Source organism: Lepidochelys olivacea (genome assembly GCF_965140295.1).
Source record: "Lepidochelys olivacea isolate rLepOli2 genome assembly, chromosome: 9".
NCBI classification, from domain to species: domain Eukaryota; kingdom Metazoa; phylum Chordata; order Testudines; family Cheloniidae; genus Lepidochelys; species Lepidochelys olivacea.
Genome location: NC_140419.1, coordinates 64,587,624 through 64,606,761, shown reverse-complemented (window position 1 = coordinate 64,606,761; position 19,138 = coordinate 64,587,624). Strand labels below are relative to the sequence as shown.

The window sequence follows — 19,138 nt, the reverse complement described above, 5'->3', positions numbered from 1 at the left end:
ACCACAATCAACTGCACTTTTGTCACTTCCAGGCTGGCCTGCTGCAGCGATGCCATTATGGGCTTGGTGAAACTTTGTTCTGGGTTGAGTTAAAATGTCACTGGAAGTGGGTGTGAATGCACCTCCCAATTAACATAACTGCCAGGATGAGCTAATGAGAAGTCCCCCTATTGAAGACAAGAAGGGGTTGTGAACCCACCCAGGAGTTTGGACAGATTGGGAGAGAGGCTTTGCTGAATAGTTAGAGAAAGAGAGAGAGAGAGAGAGAGAGAAGGAAGGTGTTGCACATTGAAACTGAGAACAGACAGAACAGAGAGACAGGCAGAAAGTCCAGCAGTAAGTAGGCTGTGATCAAAGTGCGAGCCTGGGATAAGCTAGAGAGAGAGCTTTAGGCTCTAGATGGCTAAAAAGGCTTAGGGCTGGAAACAAAGAAATTGCTCCTTTTGTTCTTGGCTCCTCCTGTGTTTGGAGAAGCAGGACTTGGTACATTCCTCTAAATAACCAAGATTGCATTTAAAAAATACCAGCCTATCAATTTCTACCTCCAACTGGAACATCCCCAGGGCTCCAAACTTTGACTAGCTTCTTAGGTAAAAAAAGGGGCAACAATATACCTGGGGCTACTTGTGAAGACCAACGTGTCCCACCGGCTTCAATCTGCTATAGCTACTGGATTGGTAGGAGAATGCTAAATTAACCAGCACAATTCCAGGTGCTGATGCTCATTTATGAAGCCCGAGTTGGTTTGGGAGCTGGCTGCCTTCAGCACTGCCTCTCTCCCTGTGCATCATTACATTAGCCTCAAAGTGGCTAAAGCACTTTTGCTGACAATCCCTAGATGGGGGCTGGGGAGACAGTATTTTTAGTGGAGGGTCTCTAGCTCCAAAACCCAGGTTTATTGACTTTCTGAGTGCAAGAAACACCTCCTTCATCAGACACTGGCTTGTCTATAGACTGTCACAGGTGTACGTATGAGTGATTGAGCCAGAACTGTCAGACTATCCAGAGTAAGGGATTATCTCCATTTGATGTTCCATATAATCTGGGTAATATGCCAAGACGCTACTGAGATGGAAACATTACAAACACACTCAGACAAATCACACTGTTAGCTAAGAAGAGTAAACTGGTGCCTGAATTGCATGCATGACTCCACCTCTACTGTGAGGCAGGACTCGCTGGAGGTTGCTGCTGCAATTGTGGGCATTGCACTGCTCCTGGGGGTTGAAGAAAGTCACTGGAGCAGAACATGCCCTAAAGATTGGGGTCTTCCGTCTATGTTAACTGGCCTGTATCATGAAATCTCAAGGCACGACATGCAACTAACTCGCACTCCGGGACCTCTGTTATTCATGGAGAATTCATTATTCAAGGACAGACCTGCTGCACTAGCTACCAGATGTGCAATTTCAGGGAGCAGGGACTTGCAATTTCAGGCAAGTCATACTGCAGGAACTTAAAGGGACAACAGAGCAAAACTGAATTCAAGTAAAGCCCCCTACATTTCCCCACAAAACTGCCCAGGCCTCTGCACCGGACAGGATGCCACAGGTTCATCTCCCCCTACTTTTAACGTCTCATTCAGACCCCAGCCAACCCCTTTGTTTCCTATACCCAGCGACAGGACATGTTGTGCGGCAGGATACAGTTCTGAAGCGCACACCACAGTAAAATGCAGTGCCTTTCAGTGCCATGCAGGGTGAGGGCAGTCCGGGGCCAGGCAGGGCAATGCAGTGTGATTACAGCATAACGAGGCGCAGTAGAGCACACACCAGCGTCGGAGACTGCAGCACAGCTCGGGAGAGAACAGTTCTAGTGTCAGACAGTGCAGTATACAATAAGGTGCAGTAGAGGATGCAGACCAGTACATTGCACAACCGTTGCTGTGCAGCAAGAGCGAATTAGAATGCAGGGCAGCGCAAGGCAAGTTGTGCTGCAGAGACAGGTATTACCATGCGCTGGGGATAGAACACAGTACAACACGGTGCAGTACACACGACACAGTCAGAGTGAAAAGTTTGGTAAAGCAGAACCTTGGCTTGGTTTTTAATCCTATCTTGAGCACCACCCTACTGTGACTGGGCTCCACTGACCCAGAGCCTTTCCCGATAAAGAGGTTTCAAGCTCAGCCCTGCTTCAGATCAGGCCTGGTGGCACTGCTTAAGGATATGGGGATAGCTCAGCCTCCAGTGCTATCCACGTTCTTGGCCTCTCTGCCAATACTGCACCAGCGTCATAATGGTTTGAGACGCAGACCCCATCCCATGGGAACTGGACTGAGGTCACCAAACTCCTTTCATGGAGGCCACTGAACTGCCTGTTATGAAATGTGAGCTCTCAGGTTGCAACCCCATAAAGATTTACATGGTGGTGACCTCAAAAACTCCGTTTACAGAGGAGCAGGAACTGAGATACCTGTTATCTGAGAAAACGCACCCAACTGAGAGCCCCTCACACCAATACCTCCACAACGCCTTCCCTCTCTGGGACCTCCCCTCAACTGGTATCACCCAAACAACTGCCCCACTGGAGCAGGTATCCCTAAAAATGTCCCGGAACCACTGCAGGCAATTGGCCTCTTCTGGTGGTGCAACAGACGGACTGGTAGCCCTACTTCCAAGAGAGGGTGGGGAAAGGCAGTGGGGAGCTGGATACTGCTGGAACAGTCTGCCAGTTCCCAGAGTTAGTGCAGTATTAGTATTTGTTACCAAAATACCCTGTGCACAGCCCCCCGAGCCTTTGAAAAACCATCCCATTCCTCTCTGGAGTAGTTTTAGTACCAAGAAACTGACCCTGAACGTATCAGTATCCTCGGCCAGCACAGACATGTGCAAGGCATATGTAGCTATGAAATGGAGGCCTTTCGTTTATATACATTCAATTATTTCAGTTTCTAAGCACTCCCCGTGTGCAAAGACAGTTGCCATTTTGTTCACAGAGTTGGTGCACCTTCTTAGAACATACACACACACACACACACACAGCCGTCTCTCATGGGGACTTTAACTTGGTTCTTTCTTGATGTTTTCCTTAATCTACAAGAAGAGCCATTTCAGACCACAGCGACGCCATGCTCTTTTCATGGAGAAATACCACCATGAGCACCCTTCACAGTAATATCAGCTCAGTCTCCCTTGCTTACAGCCTGGCAAAGCCTCACATTTCTCCCTGCCTCTTTGGCTGATGGACGTCATGGCCATCCCGTTGGAATATATGGACAGTGAGGAGGGCACTGCAGGGCTCCTTTGATGGGTCTACCACTAGCCTGCTCAGAAAGATCAAAGCAACGGCTAATAAAGGTTCCTTTGTCCCACTCGAGGTGCCCATCCCACATGTTAACATACTCCCAGCCTTGCTGTCAACTTTCCAGATGAAGGCTCCATGCCAGGCCAGCTGCTCCTCTAGGGGGCACTGACGGCAGCAGCAGGATTTGCGGTAGGACACCTACAATTCATTAACCAGCCCAGCCAGCACTGTGGACAAGCACTTCCATAATGAGCTAAGGAACTGCTCTGCCTATATCGCTGTCCCACTTCCTGCTAGCAGAGGTGAGCATGGGGGTACAAGAGAGGCTAACACAGCAGGCGGCTCCCGTATAAGCAGCAAATCTGAATGCTGACAGTCAGGCAGTAACCAGGCCCTGTTATGGTGTCACCCTGTAGAAAGCCCAGTGGACAAGGAAAGGCCAACTTTGGCCATGGTGCCACACAAAGAGACCACTGCTCTCACTCAAATAGGGAATGCTGGCTCTGCCAGGCTGATGCCCCCTGGGCACCAGATGTGGCTCCCCAGCTGCGGGGGGTAGGTCAGACACAACACGTTCTGTGCCTTTAATAGCACAGGGCTCATCAGCTTGTCTGCATGCGTACATATCTATCAATATGAAACCAGGCTTCCCATGCAATCAATAATGCTGTTTAAGTGATAAATCTCACTATCGACTGGCTGCGGAAGCCAGCTTTTGATTAATTTAAAAGAGCGAGCAAGAACACCAAAGAGCTCGGAGTGTTTTTAAAATCATTGGGCATTAATCCACCCTGCTCGAGACATGCTGTGAAGACCGGATGTGGACGGACAGGAGCTTCTGTTTCCAAAGCTGCTCAGAACAGCTGGTGGAGTTGGCTCCACGCAAAGCCTGCAAGACTCCAATGCCCAGAGCGTCCCATTCCCCAGCCTACCAAGGCACCCGAAGTCCTGCCCTGCCCTGCCCTGCCCTGGTGCACACCCTGGGAACTCCTCCCATCAGGAGCCAGGATGAAGGACAAAGAGAGAGGAAGGAAACAGGGCAAGGACAGAGCAGATGGGGAAGTAGAAATGCAGCCATGCTGGTGTGTGCAACAGAGCCACCACTGATGTAAATAAGCCTCGACACCAATCTATGCCAATTGAGGATCTGGCCCTGTGTGTGTGTGAAATCCCTGAAGAAGTCTTATTTGCTTAGACTTGAACCTTCGCACTGCAGCTTGAATTGATGCTCAAGAGCATGCCAAGCACCCAAATCTTTTTGGTTTCCACTGTAACTTAGGGCTGGCGAAAGCAGCTGGCTAATTGACATGCTGTGGAGACTGAATTCCCCTGTCCTCAGAACAGCTTCCCCCACACTGCCCTATCACGTGCCGTGACCCTGGCCTAGAGGAGCCACCTCTGGGATGGGGGGAGGGGGGCAGCAGTCCCCGTTAGCTCTCACATGTTCTACTGAGGCTGCCAACGAGGGTGCTAATCGTGCTGTTTGGTCTTGTGATGGGGACACCCGTCTCCTAAGAACCTGACTAATGCCACCACCACTTTGCATGCACGTTGCCAACGAGCTGATGGTAACAGCTTTTCACCACTCCTGCACTGAACTGGATTTGAATGGGTGGCCTAGAGGTGTGAAGGACCATGGTAGGTTAGCTCCCCTTCTCTGCCTCCCACCTTCCAAACTCCCCAGCATTTGTTAAATGGAACTGGGGCAGGAGCAACTGGAACAGTTAGAGGACTGTCTCCCCTACAGGTGATAAAGAGGGAGCAGGCGACTGTGTACAGTACAGCCAGACCATAGCTCCAATGAGTAACTGGACTACAAATGTGAAGAGCCTTCCCATAACTCCCAGACCTCTGGGGAGGCAACAGTACAATATCCAGTGATGAGGAGCTCCCAGACTTGAGTGCTAGTCTCAATTCTGTCATGACCAGCTGTGTCACCTTCTAGCTATAGGTTCTTTTCTGGCCCCCAGTGCTACAGTACCAAATACCGCACAATCTGTAGTGTACTGATCCTCATGGGAAGGCAGGGCAGTGTAACACCCCTATTTTACAGATGGGGAAACTGAGGCACAGGAAGATCTTGAGTCTTGTTCAGGGTCACACACAGCCCACGGCAGAACAGAGAATTGAATCCAGATCTCCCGAGTCCCAAGCAAGGGTTCTGACTACCCCATCATCCCTTTGAATCCCTCCTTAAGCCTCATCTCTTCAAGTGACCCCAACTCCCTTCTCTTCCTCAATAATCCGCACCCCAGCCTCACCAAGTCTGCTGCTCTGTGCCTTGTCTCATTCAGCCTGTCGGTTCCTCGGGGCAGGGAACAAGTCTCATGTATTTCTGGGAGAACCATGTATATTTATGGCATTGTATGAATGCTTTATAACAGCTGCGTAATCTTGCTGTGAGAAAGCTGGCTTTAACTACAGCTAACTCCCAGGGGGTGGTTGTGAGGCAAGATTAACTAATGCTTCCACTGAAAGCCAGGAGAGTTTGCCATTGATTTCAACAGAAGCAGCAGCAGGACTGGTGTTTGCAAAGCTCCATATAAGCAGTAGGAGATCTCTATTCCTCAACAGCCGAGGGTGAACAAAAAGCAAATGTGGAAAGCATTCCCTTGATCTTGATGCTCCTTTGATTTGCAACTGATTCTGGTGTCAATCTCTCAGGAATTTGGCAGCTAACCCTCTGAGCACGCTCCACGCACCTATCATACCCAGAAGGGCTCCTGAGATTGATCCAGGCGTGGCCTGCCATGGGTACCGGATAAGACAAGGCACCACTAATATCTGCCTTATCTTTAAATTCCATCCTGCTCTGAGATTTCTCACAGAAGTGGATTTGACCCTTTGCTTCTATGCATTATTCAAAAGGCCCGGCCTGGAACCAGCCCAGCTCACACATGAAGAAGTTTATCAGCGCCACAGATTTCTGAGTTTGTACAAAATGTTATCAACAGAGACAGAAAAGCCTCTTTCTCACTTGAGCCCAGCTCGGCCTCTTCCATTGCTAATTTAGAAGGTGGCACTTTTCTTCCCCAGCCATTTACCTCTGTCAAGAATCTGCCACCTGCTGGAGCCAGAGATAATCACTAAGCCCTGCACTTCTGCTCTGAAACGCAGCAGGTCGCAGCCTGGCTTAGGCCAGACGCAGGCTCTAGGCCTTCATCACTTCCCTTCTCACTCTTCCTTTTCTCCTGTTCAGGACGCACAGGAAGTCGGGCTGAATCCAAGAGCTCCTTGCTGGAAACTGGAACTGATGGAGAAGAGGCCTAATTTTCTTATCAGCTGTGAAAGCCCGTTACTTTGCCCTCACCTTAGCATTGCCCATTCCTTCGTGAGTGGAAGTGCCCCCGGTGTTTGTGTCTGCTCTGCATGTCCACATTGCACAGCTCCCTTTCAATTCACCGTACTTTCTGAACACTTAAACAACGTTCACAGTTTGCTCTTGACGAAAAGGCTGAGTTGGTATCAGCTCCCTGACTAGGGGGCGCTGTTTGCCGGTTACTCAGGTTCCCAATCTTGGGGGCTCTGCTGGGTCGCCAACTGCACTGGTCACAGAGCACTATCATTCACACTCAACTGGGACATTTTCTTTTTGATGTGACATCCCAATGTCCCGTTGTATTATTCCCAAGAGCGCTACAGGGGGCTACACCCTGAGACCATGCCAAAGGCTCTGCCGGCTTAGAACACGGCAGCATCAGCACCTGATGTCCAAAAGCCCTGAGCATCCAATACTTCATATTCAGGTCAATAGGAGATGCTGAGTGCTCAACACTTTTGCAAGATCAGGCCACTTATTTAGCTCCTTAACACTGGACTCAGAAGCACAACTTCAGACACCCAGTTTTGAATATTTTGGCTCTAATGTGGATAAGGCTTCAGTGAGCAGAACCCTCTTTTATCACCATGTCTCAGCATGTTTAGCTAGCCTGGTGGTGAAAACGGGTCGATTAGGCTGTATCACTTTGACATCAGGGGTCCCAACAGTAGCAACACAAAGATTGCATCAATGGGGGAACAGAGGTAACTCGCTGCCAAGATTATTAAAACCATAACTACAAAGGAGAAGTAATGCAGGGCCAGCCACTGATCTCCTAATTCCTGTGATTTACACAATCTTCGGTTTTATTCATTAGATCCATTGCCTTTTCAAAAAAGAATTATTCCTCTAACCCAAGCTTGGGAGACCAGTGAGGGAGCCCAGGGCTGAAGAAACAGAGAATGAATTTCCACTCACCCTGGAGAAGGGGACGTTGTCAAATGGGAAGTCTACAGAAAGCAACAGGAAACCAACTCCTCTCCCAGCACTGGCGAATCAAACTCGAGACATGCAGCAATGACAGTGTGCAAAATCCCAAGTGATCCAAATGCAATGCAATAAGGATAGCGCTCATGCAAGGATCTTGCCTCCCAGAGAAACTAAGCTGCAGTCTCTGCAGTGCAATAAACAACTTCCCAATCAAAGATCCTACTCCCTGAGCATCAAACAGTCCTCTCTCATGCACATCAATCCCCCTGAGAATCAAACATTGGTCTTTCCAGTGCTAAAGGAGCTGCCAAGGAGAGTTACAGTTCCCTGGGAATCTACACTCTGAAGAAGGCTTTAAACCATCCCCATAGAAACTGAGCTACCATGGTTGCAGTGCAGTAGGTTTCACAAGATGGTCCCTTGATTATAAATTGCTCACCCCCCAGTGCACAATGCTGGCACAGCAGAAGCCAAGGGCCACTGACCAAAGCATTAAATGCATCAGCACTTTACCTTTGCTGTATAGATGCTCCCAAACCCACACATTTCAATTCAAAAGTGGGGAACACTTGCAAAGACAAGCACTGGCCCCTAATGAGCAAGTCTGCAGAGCTCACCCTTGGGGCGGCAGAGGAGCAGCAGCTGCAGAAGTTAAAAGTGACACCTGTTTTCCTAGAGAGGGATGAAATTCGGAGACCATCTGTGTGCATGCACACGTGGGGTCTCGGCACGCAGGCACAGGAATACACACACATTTTTGAGGGGGTGTGTGCGCACGTCCCAGCATGAGATGCAATTCGGAGCTGTTGGCATGCATGCATAGGGATGTGCATACATTTATGGAGTGTGCATTTGATACATTTCCAAGTTGCTATGGTGGGGCCCTAGCCTATGTGCTTGCACACCCCACTAGGAGCACACTTCAACTTCCAGGACAGTGGTTTTGGGGGAGTCATTGTGTGTACGAGTGCACAGCCACTTCAGGGTGTGGCTTTGGAACACATAGGACTCTTCATTGCACCCTCTCTGTTCCAGCCAAGGGGCTAATACGCAGTGCTCTCCAGGCACAAAGCGACACACACGGTGCCCCAGACAGGGCACGCAGACATGTGTGTGTATTCTGGGGCCAGGAGTGCATAGGACTGGGCTGGGCTTTGAGTGTGTGTACAGAGCTGTGTATGTGCACAGAGGACTTTGTGCACTTGTAGGGATGGGAGTGTGCAGGTTGGGACAGAGGGTGCTGTGGGGCGGGGGGGTTGTGGGGCGAGGGCTGTGTGTGGATACAGAGGGGTGCGTGTGTGTACGTGGATTGAGGGTATAGGGATATACTATTTCTGTGTGTGCTTGGGTGTGTTCCTGGAAGGGAGTTGTGTAGTCTACCCCCCCCCCCCCCATGGCTGTTTGATCATCACAAACCAGGCAAGTCTGCACACCATGGCCATTACTCCTCACAGGTCTCCAAGCAAACCCCTCTCCCGCTGCGCGCCCACCCGACAGCCCTGTCATGAAAGCCGGGCAAACGCGCCGAGGGAAGCGCTTTGAACACAGCCGGCAAAGCCAGCAGCCCTGGGGCTGGGTGCAGCTGCAGAACTAGCCTCGGACTCCAAGCGAGGGGCTGGGGTGAGCCGGGCACGGCTGCTGGTCGCCCCCAATTCCTCCCCGCCCTCGGCCCTCCCCAGACCCGCCGCAGAGCTGCCCCCGGGAGCCGCGCGCCTTACCTTGGCTGGCGGCTGCCCCTCCCGTCCTTCCGCTCGGTGTCTTCTACTCCTCCCGCCTTCCCCGCCAGCAGCGCGGCCGGCCAGGGCTCAGCGCCGGGCAGCAGCAGGGCTGGGGAGGGAGCGGGCTGCCCCGGGAAGTTTCTGCCGGAGGTGCAGGCGGCTGGGAGCGACGCACGCAGGCTCCTGCCGTCTCCATCTCCGCGCTCCGCTCAGCCCCCCGGCTGCGGCGTGTCCATGCTGCGGCGCAGGGCCAGGCGGCCGGGCAGCGCGGAGGGAGGGGCGCGGGGCGCCGCTCTCGGGGCAGAGACAAAGCGGGGAAAGCCACCGGGCCCCGCCGCCCGCGAGGGGGTTAGACACGCACCGCGGCGGCGGCCCCCTCAGCCCCGAGCCACAGCGGCTCCCCAGCGAGCACCCCGCCGGCCCCCGACTCGCGCCCCGTGGCGGGAGCCCGGCACATAGCGCCTGGCCGGGACACCCGGCGGGCCCCCGACGGGAATGACAGCGGCAGCAGCGTGAGCGGGGGCGGGGCTGCGCCTCTCCTGAGACCCGCGGCTCGGCGCCGTGACCTTGGCTGGAGGCGCTGCGCCTGGGGAGCCCTCCTGCGCCGTGCGCCCTCCCCCGAGCGCCGCGGAGCCGGCCCCGGGGGCAGCAGGGAGAGCGCGGGGAGCCGGGTGGGAGAGGGGAAGGGGGCCGCACAGCCAGCGGTGCCCGGGGGTCGACGCAGATGTGGGGCGCAGAGCGGGTACTAAAGAGCTGCAGGGCCAAGCAACGCTCCAGCCTCCAGCAGCAGCCAGCCAGCCAGCTAGCTGCGCAGCCCAAATCGGGGGCCACCCTTTGCCCCACCACACCTCCGCCCTGCGGAGAAAGAGAGGGTGGGAGCTCTCCCAACCGCATGGGGCTCAGCCCAGGAGCTGCTGGACAGAAGGCAGGTGACCCTCCGGAGAGGACCCACCTGATGGGGGACTGCATAGTTGAGGTTGGTGCTGCTTGGAGCAGGGGTTTGGACTAGATGACCTCCTGAAGTCTCTTCCAATCCTAATCTTCTATGGTTCTGTGCACACCCAACAGCACCACATGTGTCCAACAGGCCTTCTCTGATTGCTGGGGTGTCCTGCCCCAGGGGCCACTCACAGCTCCGGGTTTCCTGCACTCCAGGGCTTGGGTCTTTGCGGCCCCCACCGTGGGGCTTTGCATTAGGACATTTCACCACCTGTCATGCTCACTCTGGTCCTGGTTCCAAGACTCAGGAGTAGGGTGCTCACTGAAGGATGGCAGGTGCTCTTTGAAGGCCATGGCAGGAAAACCCTGTCAGTGCAGCTCCACTCCACACCGAAGGAGCGAATTCTTATTCTGTTCATCACAAGTAATCCCCATGGATGAACTAATGCAAGTCCCTTTCAGCCAGATCCCAAGACCAGGGCCGTCCCTAGCCATTTTGGTGCCCTACGTAGCCCCCTCGCGGGGGGGAGGGGTGGCCCCAGGCCTCCACTTGTGGGGGAGAGGAGCAGGCTTGGGGCCGGGGGGAAACCGCCCTGCAGGGAGAGTAATAAAACAGTTAATTAATGAGAGAACCTAATGCAACCCTGAGCAGAAAAAAGGGAAAACGGAGACCAGAGATGTCCACCTAGCAATCTGCCTCTCATATCCCCCAACACTGGGGCCGAGAAAGGCAACGTCAGCACAGTGCTCCAGGCCACCTCCCCTGGCAATGTGGCCATGAAATACATGGAGAGGGGAGTTAAGAACCATGATGCTAACCAGGCGGTTGCTGTATGAAATACAGAGAACTGCAATGCCAGGATAGGAATCGCTGTGTGATGGGCCCTGAAAATGATGTCATGAAACACATGGGCACGGGAAAGCCACTCTGACGTGGCAGTCTCTGTACAACACCTGACGCACACGCACAAGATGTGCTATGCCAACATGACATGCAGTGTTCCCTGGCTATGCTGCCATGGAGCAAGCATGTGTGTGTGCAGAGGGGCACAGTGCACTGACTAACCCTTTCTGTTCTCCCGAGGTGAGAAAAGAAATGTTGACCATTTGCCCATCTGCCTAACTGCAAGCAGTAAAATGGTCACCCTGCAGGCTTCTTGGGAAGCTGGCACCGAAAAAGGCAAACAAGCCAAACCTGCAGGGTGAGAGGAGCAGAGGGGGGAACCTGGAAGCAGTCCCCTTGCACAGAGCACCCTCAGGGAGCCGAGGGAGCGAGAGACCGTGTGGAGAATGTGAGGTAACGTGCTCTGCTAATGTTATTTTATGTGTGCAGCTGTGGGACGAGAAGCCCGTGCTGGACATGAGATGTGGTGTCACATCTGAGGACTCCGCAAAGGCCCTTTCGGTTACCGGGAGGCACTGTGGGGTGTTCGTTCAGTCAGGTGAGGATGGCTGGAAGAGGAAGTCTTGGGGCTGGCGGGAAGGAGTTAGAAGGTCTCAGGCAGGGCCATCCTTACCCATATGCAAAGTACACAGCTGCGTAGGGCACCAGGAAATTTGGGGCACCTGCTCCACCCCTCTTCCCCATAGCCATGCCCCTGCTCCGCCCCACCTCTTCCCACCCCTGCTGTGCCCCAGCCCCACTCCACCCCCCTTCCCTTGAGGATGGCAGCAGGGTCGGGTCTGCCCTGCACGCACTGGGCGGCGATAAGTGGAGGAACCTGGCCCCAGCCCACTCTGCTCCTCCGGCTCCCAGCCGCGCCGCTGGTGAGTGCTGGGGGCCGGTTCCCCCCGTGTCCCCAAGCCTCAAGGCTGGGAGCCAGGGAAGCAGAACAGAGTGGGCTGGGGCCGGGGCCAGGGCACTCCACTTCCCGCCGCCCTCCACTTATCGCCACCCAGTGAGTGCAGATGCAGCAGCCAGAGCACTTGTCTGCAAGACAGGATTGGGACTGGCAGAAGAACAGGCTCTCTGAGATCACCCATCAGGTCAGAAACACCACGTGACATTGTGAGTCCTACAGGTGCTGGGCATGCCAGCCCCTGACAATCCAATCCTTCCTTCAGCTTGCTTCCCAGTTACCCACATGCCCAAGGAGTCCAGATAATTGGGATCCTACCAGCTCATGATGCTGGTCCCATCTCCTACAGCCCTTCCCCTCATCGTCCCCTGTTGCATGGCCTGTCCTAGCTTCCATTCCCAGCAGGAGCCAAGAAGTGAAGAGATGCAGGGACTTTTTTTTTAAGTTAACCAAATTCTTTCAGCCTTTCGGGAGGATTCAGCCTGAGCCAGCTCTTTAATTTTAGCCAGTCAGATAGCCCCCCACATCTCCACCCCCAGACACACCCAAACTGAAGAGTGTTTGCTAACAAAATCCACACCGGCCCTTGGTTTGTTGGTGAGCAGTGTCACCAGATATCACTGGGAGGCCTCCGCCAGCCCTGCTGGTGCACCTCTGTCCTACCTGCCTTAGCACCCCTCATTGGGCTATCAGTGTACAAAATTAAAGTCCACAAAGCCCAGAAGAAAACGGTGGGTTTAGTATTCCTTATTTCTATTCCAGCAGTACCTGCAACAGGATCCCACTATCCAAACCTTCCTGCCCCAGGTTGCACACCCTTTAGAATGCAGACAGGACATAATCGGGGACAACAGAGGGAAAGGACAGGGAGAGTGGGGAAACAATGAGTTTTGTTACTCTTATTTTGCCCAGGAAGAAGACTGCAACTGGGGGTGTGTCTGTGTAGGATTGTTTTCTCTTTTAAAAGAGCATAGTAAATTCTGATTCGCAGCATCCTCCTGCTACTCCATTCCTGCCCCCTGCTGAGACTTCATGATCTCAACTTGCAGATCCTCTAGTATTCCAGTCCTACCCTCCACTCCCCTCTCTCCTGACCCACAGCTGTTCCTATCTTGGGCCCGCATAGCCCTGCTACTGCATCACAGTCCTGGCCCTGCAGCCAGGGTCCAGTCATGTATCTTTCCCAAGCAGGCAGAAAACGAGGCAGCATTCTGTAGTGATTCTGCACAGAAACAAACGTTCAGGACTAAGATGGAGGACGAGCAAAGTCCTTCACTGCTGCCACAGGCAGGCTGTCGCTCCCGAGGTGACAGGCTTATGCAGTAGCCCCCAGCTTGCACTTTTTGTAAGTTTTGCTACAGGAATGTCCTGGACAGGCATGACTAAGCCCCTTTGAATTTGATTGTCTGCAGACACCGCAGATAGATTCGCCATTCAGAAAAAGAGAGATCCAGAGAGGCCTTGGAGGGACTGGTGTAAAACACTCTGAAAAAGGAGAAAGAGAAAGACAAATGGCTGGGGACCGGTAATGGGCCAAGCAGGGGGTTGGGCTTTGCCAGGCTAAACCCCAAATGTCAGGAACGGGCAGGTTCTGTATTCTGGGCAGTATTCTGTGTTCTCATAGCTTATCTGTGATTTCCCCCTCAAAATGTAACATGCCAAAGCCACTACCTGTGCACTTTCCCACCTACATCACCGGCTGGAATGGTGCCCAAGACAGAAGTGGGCAGAAGCCCTTACTAGTTGATGTGTAATGAGCGTGGTGGTTCTCAGGCCAGGTCCTCTTGGTCTGGGAATCAGAGAACTGGCTCTAATTGCAATCCCAGCAGAGGGGCCAAAGGGGGTGTGGACCTGATCACCCTTAGAAGCGGTCCCTAAAGCACCGCTCCACAAAGCAGCGTGGCGGGAGCATGCTCTGTGGCCCACGCTGTGTCTGCTCTGTGGAGAGGGAGGACTTTGGATCACCTTTCGCATGCACTAAACTCACTGAATAGAGAGAGATTTCCGTTAAAAAGCAGCTCAGTAGGTCACTGGACTTCGCTCAGCTGACAGCGGCGAGTGGGATCTAAGCCGGCACGTGGAGGAGCCTCACCTTTGCCATGCTGGCTTGGCAGGGGAGCCAAACTCCATTCTGCAGGACCGCATGGGCTCCAGCCCCCTTGCAGTGGCATGCGGGGCAAGGCTATAATAATCATTCCATTAAGCAAAGAAAAATACAATCAGCCCACGCTACCCAGTGGGATGGGAGAACTAAACAGCTCTGTCAAGGACTGGGAAAGCAGCTGATGTAACTGCTGGCCTGGCTGGCTGAGAAAGGAGAAAGCAAGCACAAAAGGCAGAATGGAAATGGAAGGGGGACAGTGTCATCTTCCAAAGGATCTGTCCTCTCCCCCACAGTTATGCTAAGAGGGCATTTTGAGATGCCCTGTTGCATGGGCTCTTAGAAGGGAGCAGGCAGCACATCAGGTATTTGTAGTCACCGAACTGCCTGGCTCGTGAGTCCTGGGAGTTTCCAAGCCTGCCTCCACATCGGCTCCTCGCACTCCCCCAGGGATCACAGGCAGGAGCCAAGGGCAGAAGCAGGACAAGCTCCGTGCAACGTTTTCGATCCACAAAACAAGCGATAACTGAGGGGGTTTCGAGCACATGCTGGTTGGTGTGTCAGCAGGGGAAGTGGGTGAAAATTTTCAGCTGAAACTTTTTTCAGTGAAAAATGCAGGTTTGACAAACTAGAAAAATGTACCAAATTCATGTCAGTTTCATGGAATTGTGTGCGTTGAAAATCAGTCCCCTCCCCCCCCAAATAAATTTGAAAAAAATCTAAATGTTTCAAATCAACATTTTGAAATGTCCTTTAATTTTCTTAAAACAAAATCAAAAACATTTACAAACGGTCCGAAATTACAAAACACTTTGATTCTCTTGAACCAGAACTTTTCCACTGACCCAAAATTAATCTTTACTTTTTGATTCTCTAAAAATTATCAAAAAAACCTGTCTTCTGGTCAACCTAAAACAATTTTTTTTCAATGTTTCAGACTTCCAGCGTACAGAAAAACCCAGATCTATATGCCCAGCTTTAGTCCGTGTCCTTTCCATGACTTCCAAATCTGGCCCAGGACTTAGGGCACTGTTTCCCAAATTGCGGGAAGGGTGTAGTTGTGGGAAAGATGTAGGCCCAGAGGCATTTCCCCCTGCACCCACCATGGTGCTGCTTCCCCTGGGCAGCAGGCAGTGGTGTGGAGGATCTTGGCGGCAGCAGTGCAGGGGAAGCAGCTGAAGTCAGCGAGCACACAGTCAGCAGCCTGGTAGTGACCCCGGCAGCAGAGAGAATCATAGAATCATAGAATATCAGGGTTGGAAGGGACCCCTGAAGGTCATCTAGTCCAACCCCCTGCTCGAAGCAGGACCAATTCCCAGTTAAATCATCACAGCCAGGGCTTTGTCAAGCCTGACCTTAAAAACCTCTAAGGAAGGAGATTCTACCACCTCCCTAGGTAACGCATTCCAGTGTTTCACCACCCTCTTAGTGAAAAAGTTTTTCCTAATATCCAATCTAAACCTCCCCCACTGCAACTTGAGACCATTACTCCTCGTTCTGTCATCTGCTACCATTGAGAACAGTCTAGAGCCATCCTCTTTGGAACCCCCTTTCAGGTAGTTGAAAGCAGCTATCAAATCCCCCCTCATTCTTCTCTTCTGCAGGCTAAACAATCCCAGCTCCCTCAGCCTCTCCTCATAAGTCATGTGTTCCAGTCCCCTAATCATTTTTGTTGCCCTTCACCGGACTCTCTCCAATTTATCCACATCCTTCTTATAGTGTGGGGCCCAAAACTGGACACAGTACTCCAGATGAGACCTCACCAATGTCGAATAGAGGGGAACGATCACGTCCCTCGATCTGCTCGCTATGCCCCTACTTATACATCCCAAAATGCCATTGGCCTTCTTGGCAACAAGGGCACACTGCTGACTCATATCCAGCTTCTCGTCCACTGTCACCCCTAGGTCCTTTTCCGCAGAACTGCTGCCTAGCCATTCGGTCCCTAGTCTGTAGCGGTGCATTGGATTCTTCCATCCTAAGTGCAGGACCCTGCACTTATCCTTATTGAACCTCATCAGATTTCTTTTGGCCCAATCCTCCAATTTGTCTAGGCCCTTCTGTATCCTATTCCTCCCCTCCAGCGTATCTACCACTCCTCCCAGTTTAGTATCATCCGCAAATTTGCTGAGAGTGCAATCCACACCATCCTCCAGATCATTTATGAGAGGGGTCTGCTGACCCTGCAGGAGGTGGCCAGGCTGGGAGAGCCAAGCATGGAGCTTGGGCTGAGAAGGGGAAGGGAAAAGAGGTGTAGGGGGCTGGAGGGCTGGGAAGGGGAGGGGGGAGTAGGAGGTTGGAGGGTTGGAAGGGGAGGGGATGGGGCAGGGGTGGTCTGCCTTAGTAAAAAGTTTGGGTTCCACTGCCTTAGGGAGCCTTGGTATGGTATAGATCCATTGACTGGTGATACTGGGCAGCACAGGTAAGTTGTGCCTAATCAGTGTGGGAGCTAATGGAGCCAGGGAAAAAACAGGGTCGGACTGTGTTCAGCAGATAAAGTCTCAGATAAAGAATCTCTTTCCCATTCATTATAACAGCATTCTCCTCGCCACCCCTGGGGCACATCAGGGAGCAGTACTGCAATATTCAAAGGCACATTCCCGCTTCCTTTCTCCCCCCGCCCCGCCACCCCCCAAAAAATGAGGCATTGTAATGGCTGATATTCTCATTGAGACTTTCATCCCAAAGGGCTCTGCAGCACCTCACAAATCACACAGATACAAATCACTCCACACATCACTGCAATGTCCACTACTCCTGGATTGGAAACCAGCCACTTTTGAACAGCATATGGCAACGCTACACCCTAGACCAGTGGTTCTCAAAGCCGGTCCACCGCTTGTTCAGGGAAAGCACCTGGTGGGCCGGACCGGTTTGTTTACCTGCCGTGTCCGCAGGTTTGGCCAATCGTGGCTCCCACTGGCCACGGTTCGCCGTTCCAGGCCAATGGGGGCTGCAGGAAGTGGCATGGGCCAAGGGACGTGCTGGCTGCCCTTCCCGCAGTCCCCATTGGCCTGGAGTGGCGAACCACGGCCAGTGGGAGCCGTGATCGGCCGAACCTGCGGACGCGGCAGGTAAACAAACTGGTCCGGCCCACCAGGGGCTTTCCCTGAACAAGCGGCGGACCAGCTTTGAGAACCACTGCCCTAGACAACAGCAAAGGCCAGGAATAAAGAGGAATACTGTACCCCTGACTGACAAGGGCTTCCTGCACTTAGCATCTATTTATGCAGGCCTTTTTCAGAGGGGGTACGTGAAGACATGAGTGTGACACTGATACCAGCTCTTGCCAAGGCTTTAGGCCTCAGCTGAACACTGACAAATTCATTGCTGGAAGCCAGTCCAGCTGACCTGTGTGTTAGTATGGTAAGATGGGTATTGGATTTATAACAAGGTGTGTAAGCTTTATGAAATGCTTGTTAGTCGTTACATGCATTAATCTCAGTTATAATATCTTTATCACATACTATAAGGTAATATTTAAGTTTTTGATTTATGACTGTAAAAAATGTTTGCTCTGAACCTGTGAATTCAGTCAGGAGGGAAGTCTCCTATCCATCAAGAAGGCTAAATGGGCCATTGTGGGACATCACAGTACAAAGACTTTGCTAATTGCCCCAGACACCTATGAAGAGGCTACATGCAAAAGGGCTCATCTTATCAGCTTGCATTCTGGAAGAAGGAAATAAAGATAGGGGACGTACTTAGATCTACTTACTGCGGTGTCTTCACTGTGGTAAGTCAACTGCTGACGCTTCCCCCGTCAACTCCGCCTGCGCCTCTTGCTCTGGTGAAGTACCAGAGTCAACAGGAGAATGCTCAGTAGTCAATTTATTGCGTCTTCACTCGATGCGATAAATCGACACCTGCTGGGTTGATCGCTCCAGAGGTAAGTGTAGACATGCCCTGTCTGGACTCTCACAGGGCCAGAGCTATGAAACAAAAGCAGTGATCCACAGAGTCAAATTTGGGCTTGCCCTAAAAGACATTCAGAGCTGACAGATTGCTACAACTCTGTCACCTTTTGGAATCATAGACGGTGACTCATTTGTGTATATATGTTGCCTGCTTTAACCTTTAAATTTCTCTCATTTCTTTTCCCCAGTTAATAAATCCTTAGTTAGTTTACTATAGGATTGGCTACAAGTGTTGTCTTTGGTGTGAGATTTGAGGTACAAATTGACCTGGGGTGAGTGACTGGTCTCTTGGGACCGGAAGCATCTGAAATCTTGTGTGATCTTTGGAGTATTTCAGGCATGTCTACATTGGCAGAGATACAGTGCTGCTCAGAGAGCGCTGAAGGGAAACCGCTGCTGTGTGTTCACACTGTCAGCTGCCTGCGCAATAGCATGTTCACACTTGTATTCAGAGCGGTGCACTCTGGGGAGCTATCCCACAGAGCATCTCTTCCTCTTCTGCCGCTAAGTGTTGTGGGAAGATGGAGGTGTTGTGGGGCATCCTGGGTCCTGTGCCAATGCCCCGTGATGCATTGCTTTGCATCCCAGCAATCCCTGTGCTTCCGTCCGCATTTGGCGCCGTCTTTCAACAGTTTGTGTCCTGCGCGCTCTGCCCTGCCTCTTCAGTCTGCAGGAATGGATCTCGAGCTGTTGACCAGTGTGCTGCTCTCTCTGACCGACGTGTCACGAGTGGCAGTGGAGTTATTTCTTAAACTACAAAGACCAGAGGAGTGCAACATTGATCTCGCCACACGTACTAGCTTGTGGCATTCATGCAGGTGCTGACCACAGTGGAACACCGCTTTTGGGCTCGGGAAACAAGCTCTGAGTGGTGGGATCACATTATCATGAACATCTGGGATGATGAGCAGTGGCTGCAGAACTTTCGGATGAGGAAAGCCACATTCATGTAACTGTGTGATGAGCTCGCCCCAGCTCTGCGGCGCAAGGACACAAGAATGAGAGCTGCCCTGTCATCGGGGAAGTGTGTGGCAATTGCACTGTGGAAGCTGGCTTCTCCAGACTGATACCAATCGGTCGCTAACCAGTTCGGAGTGGGAAAGTTGACCATTGGACTCGTGTTGACGGAAGTGTGCAGGGCCATTAATCGCATCCTGCTCTGAAAGACC

General features: G+C 52.3%; 1 protein-coding gene across 1 annotated transcript in view; it reads right to left on the bottom strand.

Annotated features, from left to right (window-relative positions):
- The window catches only part of FRMPD3 (FERM and PDZ domain containing 3), a 153,314-nt gene extending 143,912 nt beyond the window's left edge, over positions 1 to 9,402 (bottom strand). The window contains exon 1 of the mRNA XM_084639524.1: positions 9,214 to 9,402. The gene's annotated coding sequence lies outside the window, so the exon portion shown is untranslated. The remainder of the gene's footprint in view (positions 1 to 9,213) is intronic.
- Positions 9,403 to 19,138: the final 9,736 nt, after the last annotated feature.